Source organism: Elaeis guineensis, chromosome 2, assembly GCF_000442705.2.
Source record: "Elaeis guineensis isolate ETL-2024a chromosome 2, EG11, whole genome shotgun sequence".
Classification (NCBI taxonomy): domain Eukaryota; kingdom Viridiplantae; phylum Streptophyta; class Magnoliopsida; order Arecales; family Arecaceae; genus Elaeis; species Elaeis guineensis.
The window spans coordinates 19,165,512-19,177,897 of NC_025994.2; positions in this window are offsets into that span (position 1 = coordinate 19,165,512).

Consider the following 12,386-nt stretch of genomic DNA (forward strand, 5'->3'; position numbering starts at 1 on the left):
TTCGTTAAAGATTGAAAAAAGAGCAACCACATCCCCAAGTTTCTTTTGGAAAAGTTTGGGGGGCCCCAATAGCTGACTTTTCATTGGTCAAAGTTCGTCCATGAGTCCGCTTATCGAGAACCCAAGTGTCCGTCCATGATATGCCTTGGAACTTCGTTTGTCATGATGGCGAGTGGAACCTTCCAAGAGAACGGACTGGGATTTATTTTGGATTACTTTCTGATTGCAAAGTGGTAGGCCTAGGCGATTCTCGAGGCATCTCATTGATTATGTTTAGATAGTGGAAACATGCAATAAATGGTAGTGACGATTAGCATTTTGGAGTCGGATGCACGACACAATTTAGTTGATGGTTGGCTAGGCACACGCGTTTGAAACCTATAAATAGGAGTTCCCCTTTACGGTTGGTATGTTCACAAACTTCCATCTTCTCTTTCATCAGCATGCAGCAATGGAGTCTACTCCTTGACAAGTCAAGGAAGTAGCTAGGAAGAAGGCCGAGTACCTAAGGGGGAAGGTCCCGATCGAGCATGTGAGGGCCGCGTCACCGATGTCTCCTGGCGTGAGTCGTGCACTCCTTCCATCAAGAGTCTCAAATGAGGGATCTTCTACCGCTGTGGGAGTGGCCCATTTGGATACTGCGGAGGAGGCATTTGTCGAGATCCAGCTTCACTGCATTGTGAGTACAAGGTCTTAGAGGCCTTCAAGGGAGAGCTTCTAATGCCTCGACTGCCAGCTTCATGCAGGACTTTGAAAATTGCAAAATCTGCATAAAATACTTGATGCCACAACTAGATATACATCACCTTCATCTTGGGAAAGCGATGAGGAGGTCTGGATATTCTCTTCAGATGAGGATTAGGCCCTCTTATTCTGGATCTTGGTCTTAATGAAGTTGAAGTGCTATTGGTTTGGTGGAACGTCTTCTATTTCTTTTTGTATGACGCTTTTCTAGCATTTTTTTATAAATATTAAAAGAAATAAAAAAGAATTTTTGTACGTACCTCTCTCATGGATGTATTTTTTTATAATTGCAGCTTTTATTTTTTTTTCTCTTTCCTCGCTCTCTCTCTTTTTTTGTGAAATCTCCAAAGCTATGCTGCCAAGCCATTATATAGCCATCTTCAGGATATGCTCACTCCCTTTTATCTAGTGAGTCCAATGGTAAGTTAGGCTTCTTCGAAGAGTTGTAATAAATTAGTCTTCAAGAGAATTCGCACTGAAATTGCATTTTTATCAAGAGGCAAGAGAAGAGTGGTGATATCCTGAAAAGGAGGCATTTTATTTGATGAATAATTATCATATTATTCATAATACATTCAAAGATTTTCTGAATTCCATAGCCGAGGTCGGGACGTTCCATCCAGTTGCTTGAGATGATAGGTTTTCTGCTTGATGACTTCGTCCACTTGATAAGGACCTTTCTAATTTGGAGACAACTTTCTGCATTCTGTAGGCTGAGAGACTTTGGCTCAACATAGGACCAGATCATCAGGTTTAAACTTTTGTTTCAGATATGGAAGTTGTAGTATCCTACTATCTTTTACTGATAGGCCTCCATTCGCATCCGTGCTTTCTCACGAACCCCTTCGAGTAGATCTAGATTTGTACGAAGTTACTTTGCATTACTTTGATCATCATAGTTCTCCATCTGATGTGAAGGGAGTCGATTTCTATCAGGATGACGGCTTCTGTTCTGAAAGAGAGGTTGAAAGGAGTCTCTCTAATGGGGGTCCTTTGAGTGGTTCGGTAGATCCAGAGTATGCTATGTAACTCATCCACCCATGCTCCTTTGGCTTGACCGATCCTAGCCTTTAACCCTGCAAAAAGGTACGGTTAGTTATCTCAGCCTCTCCATTAGCCTATGGATGTTCCACCGAAGTAAAGTATTGGGCAATGTCATAGCTTTTACAGAACTCGACGAGTTTGGAGCCTGAGAACTAGCATCGTTGTCAATGATTAACACCCATGGGAGATCGAATCGGTGAATAATGAATTTTCAGACGAAGTCACTTACTTTGGCTTTAGTGATTTTAGCAAGAGGGTCAACTTCTATCCACTTGGTGAAGTAGTTGATGGCCATAAGTAAAAACTTTCACTGATCTAATGCTGGTGGAAAAAGATCTAAAATATTCATCCTCCACTATGTGAATAGCCAAGGAGTGGCTATCGAGACTAGTGGGATAGCCGAATGATGCTGAACATTGGCATTCCGTTGACACCAATCACATCGCTTGATGAAATCAGCTGTATCATCTGCATTGTGGGTCAGTAGTTTTCTATTGAAGTATCTTGTAGGTCAATGATTTATCATCCAAATGACTCCTGTAGATCCCTTCATGCACCTCTCATAGGGTGTACTTAGCTTCGGAAGGATGAAGACATTTGAGAAGTGGCAAGGAGAAGGATTGTTTGTAGAGCTTGTCTTCATAAAAGACATAGCGAGAGCCTGATATTTGATCTTTCAAGCTTCCTTAGAGTCTGTAGGCAACACTTCATCTCATAGGAAATGGATTAATGGATCCATCCAACAAGGTTCACTATCAATCTGTAGGACTGAGATCGGTTCTTCAGTACTGGGCTTCTTTATAATCTCAAAAAATATCTTCTGAGATAGATCTTTTGGGGTCGATGTCACCAACTTGGATAGCAAATTAGCTCTTGAATTTTTGGATCGAGGTACCTGCTAAATGTTGAAGCCAGCAAATTCTGAAGCTAGGTCTTTCACCTTTTGGAGATATTTCTTCATATTCTCCTCTTGGGCTTCGAAGTCTCCCTTTACTTGCCCGACCACTAGTTGCAAATCAGTGAGATCCTCAACTTTTTCACTTTAAGCTCCCTTGCATTCTGAGTCCGATAATAAGAGCTCATATTCAGCTTTGTTATTGATGGCTGAAAAGTCAAACCTCAGGATGTACTCCACGACAGCCTCTTCGGGTTCAAGAAGTAGCAAACCTACTCTCATCCTGCAGAGTTTGATGAACCATCCACATGTACTACCCAGAAGTCATCTAGCTCTCTTGACGAACTGGGTTCCATCAGTGCATCTTCTTCATGAGTTAGTTCTGTTATTTCTCGATCATCTGGGATGTTGCGCAAATTTTTGATGAGATGGTCGGCCATGAGCTGAGGTGTTGCACCTGGTTGTTGGATGACAAAAAATCTGCAAATCAAATCCACTTACCGGAAGTTGCTTGGCGAGGGATCCTCTAATGCTTAAGTTAGTCAGAAATAAGAAATAGTAGAAAGAACCAAAGTATGAGAGCAAAGGGTTGAGTTAAAAAATCTTTTTCCTTTGGGTCCTCCAGCTTACCTCCCCTTAAATAGGGTGGATGATATCATTACTGTGTAACTCCTGTCCTTTAGAACTCGAAATATGGAGTTATTGTTGTTAGGATTTGATGCCTCATGATTCATCCATACTGAGCCTACAACGAGGTCTACAATGATGAATGGAGTCTAACGAGCCCAAGATAGTCCAAACGGAGTCCAAATGGAGAAGTTATGCACGAAAAAAGTCCAAAAGGGTGGCATGACCCACGAGGTAGCGGAGGCCGGTAGCGGGCTGTGGAGGCTGTGGTGGCACGAGCGCACATAGCAGTGTGCAGCCAGCACGGAATGTGCGGGCGCATAGGGCGGCCCAAGCCCAGACGGGCATGCACAGTGGGCCCGCACGTTTTCCCATGTGGTCCACATGCGGTGCATGGACTGACGGTCCATGGGGACCCACATGGATCGGGCAAACATTTTCTCTTGGTTTCGCACGGTCCATGGTGGACTGGCTGCATTTTTGGCTGGTTTCTCACGATCCACGATGGATTCTCGTGGATCAATGCATGACCAGACAGTCTACAGGGATTGCGGTCAAGATCCAACGCTTTAGAGGTATGTTTGGGTGATATGAGGAGTCCTAATTTGCATTGGAGTCAGGATTGGATCGATCTGAGCTCTTTCAAGAGACCCTGTGGCAAAGAGATTAAGGGGCAGTAGTGGTGTGTTTGATCGAGGATCCAGAGCAGTAGCAGACCGAGAGGAGTCGACAAAGAGCAGAGGTAAGGATGCTTCAGACAGACTATCAGACAGCGAATAGTATCGCTTCAGGGGTTCAAGGGGGTCTTCCTAAAGAGAGAGTTTTTTATGAGGGAAAGCTTCTTGTGAGAGAGAGATTGGGTGTACGAGGGTTGAGGGTGTGATCTCCTCTTATAATTTTTTCTTTTTCATAGTGAAGCCTGCATGCCCCGTGGAGGCGAGCTTTTTGGCTGATTCATGTATTTGATTATTTCTGTTTTATTTTCTCGTTCTTTCTGCTGCGATACGTGATATCGAAAAGATCTTGTAGAGATAGTGTTTGGCCAGACATCCCCAACAAGTAGTATCAGAGTGAGATCGTACCAGGATACAGATTGATGGTGGTGAGCAAGATTAAAGATGGAGAAGACAGGCTCAATCAAGATGGAGATCAACAGATCTGATGGAAAGAGTATTTTTTTTGTGCAGGTAAGGTTAAAGGACGTGCTTATCCAGCAAGAGTTGATCGATGCTCTCTTATGCGAGGAAAATCGACTATCATGAAGATGCAAGATTGGAGGCGGCTCTAGATGCAGGTGGTGAGTATGATCTATTTATATCTAGTGGATGAGATGGTGATCCATGTGCTTGGCGAGACTTTTCTGATGATGCTGTGGTTAAAGCTTGAGGAGTTGTACATGGTGAAGTCTCTCATCAACATCTTTTTTTTGGAGGTAGTTCTACCATCTGCAGATGATCGAGGGATAGAGCGTGCAGGAGCATCTCAGCTACTTTCAGAAGATCCTCACCGACCTCCTCAGTATTGACAAAAAAATTGAGGAGAAGATCAGGGCATAGCCTTGCTAGGTCGCTTCTCCCTTCGTATGAGTTTGGGACTACTTTCTAGCAGAAAGAGCACCATCGAAATAGACGAGGTCACTACAGTAATTCTTCAGAATGAGGTTCTTAGAAGGAGAATCTAGCTTCGAGCTCAGATAGTGGTAGCTCAGCTTTGGTGGTTTCTGAGGAGTAGGAGGTAGTAGATAGAGCGACAGGAGATTGCGACAAGAGTAGTCTAAGCCCAGAATGAGGGACTTGAGCAAGATCAAATATTATTGGTATGACGAGTTGGGGCATCTAGTCAGAGATTCTCTCAACTCAGGATCGGATGAGGGCTACTGCTGCAGCGACGTCAGTAATGAGTCAAAGGTGATATCCTGGAGATATCTGATGAGATATCTACTTCTTTTCAGTAGTAGATTTTAGATTCTGCATACACTATCATGTATATTGCAGAGAAGAGCAGTTTGACTCTCTAAAGAGCAGTGAGGGCACTGTTTATCTACTGGATAGATCGAGCTGTGCGATCAGAGATATCAGAATGGTCAGCTGGAGGACACATGATGGTGTAGTGAGAAGATTGAGGAAGGTCCGATACATATCTAATTTAGATAAAATCTTATCTCATTGAGCAGACTAGATTCAAGAGGTATAGGACATGGCTGGTGGGGAAACCTGAAGGTATTTCATGGTGATAAGTTATTTGGAAGGAAAAAAAAGATGAGAGGATATTACTATCTGACAGGAGCCAGTGTGAGGTGAAGCTTCAGGAGCCAAAGAAGTTCGGAGTGAGGTGGAACTCCAGTAGAGGTGGATCGGCACGAGACACGAGACTCGAGAGGATGAGAGATGATATCATGGATGAGATTCTATTACTGTAGAATGATACCTCAAGTTGGTCTCAGATCAGAGGAACACAGCATACAATGGAGATGGATCGAGCAGTCTAATTGACTCTCATGTTTATCCATCCTTGATCAGCAGGTGATTGCCTCAGGGCATAGGGATGAGGAATTATAAGCTCTCAAATTAGAAGGAGGCCAAATTCGAGTTGAGGTGAAGATTGTTAGGATCTATCTCTTAAGATTCAATTATATTGAGCACACAGCAAGGTCGCAACGACGAATGGAGTCCAATGAGCCCAAGATCAGCCCAAATGGAGTTCAGATGGAGAAGTTACGTGCGAAAGAAGTCCGGAGGAGGTGGCACGGCCCCACAAGGTGGCAAAGGCCAATGGTGGGCTGGCGGAGGCTATGGTGGAGGAGTGCGCATGGCCCGATTGCGAGCACGTGACCCATCGTGCGGATGCACGGGCGTGCGCGGTATGCGGCCAGGCCTGGGTGGGCACATGCGAGGCACGACCCAGCCCAAGGGGCGCATGTAGCGCGGCTCGCATGGTTCTCCCATGCAGTCCACGCTCGGTGCATGGACTGACAGTCCATGGGGATTGCATGGATCGGGCGGGCATTTTTTCTTGATTTTGCATGGTCCATGGTGGACCGACGGGCATTTTTGGTTGGTTTTTTGTGGTCCACAATGGGTTTTCATGGATCGATGTACGATCGGATGGTCTGTAGGGCTTGCGGTCAAGATCAATGCTTAAAGGCATATTTGGGTGATCTGAGGAGTCCTAATTTGCTTTGGAGTCGGGATTGGATCGATCTGAGCTCTTTAAAGAGACCCTTGGCAATAGAGATTAAGGGACAGTAGTGGTGTGTTCAACCAAGGATCCAGAGCATAACAGACCGAGAGGAGCTGATAGAGAGTAGTGGTAGAGGTGCTTCAGGTAGACTGTCAGGCAGCGGATACAGTCGCTTCAGAGATTCAAGGGGTCTTCCTAAAGAGAGTTTTTTGTGAGGGAGGAGAGATTGGGTGTATAAGGGTTAAGGGTGTCATCTCCTCTTCTATTTTTTTTTTCATAGTGAAGCTTGCATGTCCCGTGGAGTAAGTCTTTTGGCTGATCTACATATTTGATTATTTCTATTTTATTTTCTCTTTCTTTCTGCTGCGATATGGTATTGAAAAGATCCTATGGAGATGGTGTCCTGACCAATAATTACATTCACTGAGCGGTTACCTCATTAACCATCATTAAAATCGAGTAATGGGTCATTATTGGGGATTATTGCATCCATGACCCCATGATCATGGGTATTAATACCTGTACTGAATAACTATTATTCGACTCCTATTTTTTTGAGATCAAGATAGTCGGTAAAATATGAGGAAGTCGTCAGCCGAAATTATTCAGGATTTTGGTTATATATTAAACTTAGTTGGCTGAACTTAGTCAGCAAAACTTAGTCGGCTGAACTTAGTCGGTGGAACTTAGTTGACTGATTTTAGTCCATGAAACTTAGTCAGCTTGATCTTTGTAATTGGTCATACGTTCAGTCGATGGGGAGATGAGGATTGCACCTAGTCAGTTGAGCGACGAGGATTCACCCTAACAGTGCATTCCACGATGAAGTCCACCAGAATCTAAGTCTTTATGGAGGGTTGGGGTAGAAACTTTATCTTAAACTTAGCAAGCTCAATCCCCATTTTGCTAGTCACCCGAAAGTATAGGCCAATGTAAAACTATCTTGAGTGACCAATCAATCAACACTGCAACAGGATGTGCTTAGGAATAGGGCCATTGTCTTAGGGCAGCAATGATGAGGGTGAAGATTAATTTTCTAGCTTAGTATATCGAGTTTCTGCATTATGCAAGACTCGGCTAATGTAGTAAATCGATTTCTGGACCTTATCTTGCTCATGGACCAACACTGCACTAATGGCAGTTAGAGAGACCATTAGGTACAAACAATGTTCTCATCTAGCTTCGGCTTGCTGAGAAGCGGTGCGGAGCCAAAATATACTTTTTTAACTCCTCGAAGGTGCATTGGCATTCTTTGATCCATTGGAAGTCCTTCGATTGCTTCAGATCTGGAAAAATGGAAGGCAGTGCTCAATCGATCTTAAGATAAATCGATTTAGTGCTACCACTGTTGAAAAATGTAGGCGATTTAATGCATGTATTTCAAAATTTTTTCGAATAAATTACAGTGAAAGATAATTAGATTAATCAAATTAATCTAACATGCATATGATCTAATTATTAAATTAATCTACTCTAAGATCTATGAGATAATATGTTGCATATAAAATCTAAAAAATCTGAAAAATAAAATCTACATGCATTAATGTAAGCAGTAGATCAGATCTATACCTATTTGAGTTCAAAACTCGATATCTGATCATGGATCGATGACACCATTGTGATGAACATGATAGAGAGGTCCTTGTTGGTTGCTCATAGCTGCACATATGTCCGGCCTCACGAAAATTTCACTCGAAGTCCCGATTGATCGGTCTTCTCAAGAGTGCTAGCTCGTGCGAACACCTTCTTTTGGCTAATCTGGATCTTTTTTTCAAATCTCTGAAATCCTGTCAGAGATTGAAGATGAACTTCTGAAGGAGAAAAAAAAGTAGAAAAAAGATAGAGAAGAAAATAATTTTCTTCTTTTCTTTTTCTCTCTTCCAAATCCAAAGGAAGAAACCCTAGAAGACTAGATTTTACACACACCCAAGAGAGGACTCTCCTCCTTTTTTCACACTAAGAACCATGCCCCAAAGCCCCTCAACATGGAGAACTCCTTCTCTAGTCTCTTGCACGTACAAAAGAGAGAAACAAACCCCTTTTTATAGGCATGTAATAAATTAGGTGAAGAGTCCAAGAGATCTTGGACTCTTCTAAGAGATGTTGCATCCTCTCCCAATTCCATGCCAAAACACATCTAAAAAAATATGGGACACCCCTTCTCATATTTTTTTTATAGTAAATAATTCTCTAACTAATTTTTTATAAAAATCTCCTCAAAATATTGCACACATAAGGAGAAAAAAATAAGTTGGCGGCAAGGTCTAAGAGATAATGTCAAATATTATCCATATGGTATCCTATTTCAAATCAGATTTGAACATACCATTTAAAACCTGATTTCAGCCAAATTCGAATGTAAGATAGAGAAGGGAAAGAACTCTTTAGTGTAAAACAATCTCATGCAAAAAATTTCAGCATGGAGAAAGATGGCATCAAAGTGGGAGGTGCATGGGGAGGAAGATCCAATCCTATATGGATTCTAGGTTTCTTATTTGAATCCAAACCAATCACAACTGATTTAGCCCAAATAATATATATAAATCTAACTAATTAGGTTTGTAAATTTTTAATCAAATTCTAATCAAATTAAAAATTGATTGAATCAAAGTTCTGATCAAATCAGGGACAAGTCTCCTGTAGCGATTAGGTCATCTCATAACCTAATCGGATCAAATCTATTTGAATATAATTCAATTAGATTTTATTTAATTCTCTTTAATCAATCAAATTGAGCTAATCAGCAATCTAATTGTTAATTAATTTTTTATTAATTTATTAATATTTGATGAATTAATTTATTATAATTTTGTATAAGGTTAATCATCAATCGAATTGATTATTAAGCCTTGAATGATTCTCAATCTTTGATTAGTCAAATGATCAGTTAGAAATTTTTTTGAGTATAACCCCATAGGTTCAAATCTAAGTCGGTAGCATAGGAATAAATTTTTGAACTGATCGATGTAACCATCTAGCAATGGTGACCGACATCCGAATAAGTCGAATGATGGCGAAGTAATATTCAAGAACCTATTGGCGTATGGTTACCGTATAATTTATTCTTTTGATCCTAATGCTCGAGGATGACCTAAGATTTAACTATCAATCCTAGATAAGTCATCCACATTGTATTTCAATCTTTTAAATCCATCACATGAATTATTTGGGTCTAGATTTTGCTAAATTAAAATATATTGATATATTAACTCTTACTAATTCGGAGGGATCAATCCCATCTTGACTCATGCATCGACTTGACAAGTACTTGACTGCACCTAGAAACCTTCCGTTATGAAATTAAAAATTCAGTTAGTCTGACATCAAAGTACAGTGAGTTGCTTGCAAGTCACGTGGTGATCTCAGATTAGAGGGCACTTATATCCATACCCTTCGCGAGCTACCCTTGATAGCAAAGTGCTCCGCAGTTAATCATGTTCAGTGATGATGTACTCCTACATCTCACTGATGCCATACCAGTATCTCACACCATTTGGTTACGAAGACAACCAAAGCACATGGCACATAACGACTTACACTTAATATTGCTATCGTCCTAGTAATAGCGTATCATTTGTCGTGAACTAATTTAAGGACTACGCGATAAATCTGCCTTTATCGATCAAAGTAGTCCTAAGACTTCATCATAATATAGGAGTTCGTTAAAGATGTAATCTGATAATGAAAAAGATCAAATAATTTTTATTATTTATCAATTCATATATATTTATAATTAGCACAATCGTCAAACGATTGGCTTTAGACATATTTTCCAACAACTTCACTTGGACTAAAGTCAATCAATATAGTATTATATACCCATTTTTGATTTATCATCTCAGAACTCCTAGATACCGAGATCTTAGTAAATGAGTTGGTCAGATTTTTCTTTCCATCAATCTTCTAAAGATTGACGTCACCTTAATATTTCCTGAATAAAGTGGTAGCGATGAAAATGCTTGGTAAGCTAATAGGACTTCGCTCCTTGGCATGAGCTATGACTCCGGTACTGTACAATACAGCAGGACCATCATCAGAGGGTGCTACTCCTAGCTTGCCAGTGAAAATGTATAATCACATAGCTTCCTTGCAAGCATCGAATGTTACAATGCATTCTGCCTCGCAAATTGAATTGGCTATATTGCTCTGCTCAAAATTTTTTCAATAGATTGCTTCATTATTTAGGATAAGGATGTATTCCAACACATTCTTACTATTATTATTCAACTAAAAATGAAGTCATACTTTATAAGTTTTAAGTCAGATTCTCCATAACCAATCATCGATCCTTAGTATTTCTCAAATACTAAGGATGACCTTTCAGTGATTCTCATCCGGATCTTGCAGGTATCCACTCACTACCCTAGTGAGTATACCATATTCGATCTCATATATAGTATACATAATAGAACAAATTCTACTTATAAACATCCTATGTATGTTGGACTAGGATAACCCAAGCACCCTCTTAGATCTATCTCTATAGATCTTCATTCCTAGGATGATGAATGCTTTTCCCAAAGTCTTTATAGAGAATCAATGATAACAGCGAAACTTTTATTCCCTGTAATGTGAGGAATGTTATTTTCGATTAAGAAATTTTATTCATATACAAAATAAGAAATACACTTATAGAATCATTAACCCATTTGTATTTACAGGATTCTTCTTCATTCTCAACGAAGCCATGCATTTTTATCATTTATCAAAATGCATGTTCCAATACTGAAATATTTAGTATTGCCTCAGGAGAAAATATCTCGTTATGGTCAATACCATAATATTGACAATATTCTTAGGCAATCAGATGAGCTTTGTAGGTCTCCACCTTCTTGTCTGTGCTCTTTGATCCTATTGAAGATTCACTTACATCCTATGGTTTTACCTCTTTGAGTGGATAAATGAATGTTCATACACCATTGACCATTATGGACTTCATTTTGGACTTTATGGCTCCAAACCACTAATTGGAGTCAGACCTTTGCATGGCATCCATGTAGGTGATCAAATCTTTATTATTCTCATCGAGTTCAACAGAATCATATCTCAGAACTGAAAACTAAAGTATCTATCCGATGGATGTGGTACTCTATCGGATCTCTTTAATGGTGTCTCTACAATGGGTTTCGAGTTTGATCTAATCAAATTCGATTCTATGGGTTCACTAGATTGTGTCAGTTCTTTTACCTGTTGAACTTCATAAGTTTCACATTAGAGGCATTAGTTTCTTCACCAAAGGTATTCTTTTTTCAAAAAGAAATACCGAACAACTTTTGTTCTTTAGCATAGTAGAAGTAATATCCCCTTAGATTCTTTAGGGTTATCCTTCAAAATAATATATATAAGATCAAAATCCAAGCTAATCTGTCTGTAATTGCTTGACATAAACTAAATACTCCCAAACCCTAAGGTAACAGGATTTCAACTTATGTCTAGTCCATATCTTATATGGAGTTATTACGACTAATTAATTCAAAATCTAGTGCAGAACATAACAAGAGTCTTAAGAGCATAACCTAAAAGGAGACTGGTAGACTTGTAAACCCCATTATGGATCGAACTATATCTAACAAAGTCGATTTCAATAAGAGAGAATTCTATTCTCTTTTAGATATGTCAAAAACTCATTGAAAAAATATTCTCCTCCTTGATCTGATCAAAGAGATTCAATGTTCTTTTCAGTTTGTTTCTGTACCTTATTAAAAATTATTTAAATATTTTAAATAATTTAAATTTATGACAAACATATTCATAGATCCAATACATCGGTATGTATCTGATTCAGAACATCATTGACTCATTCATCTTTTCTAACAAAAGGTGATTCGGTCATCTTACTAAAGAGATAGGATTGATAGGTTGATAATGATTCACAATCTTTGACTTCGAAATTATC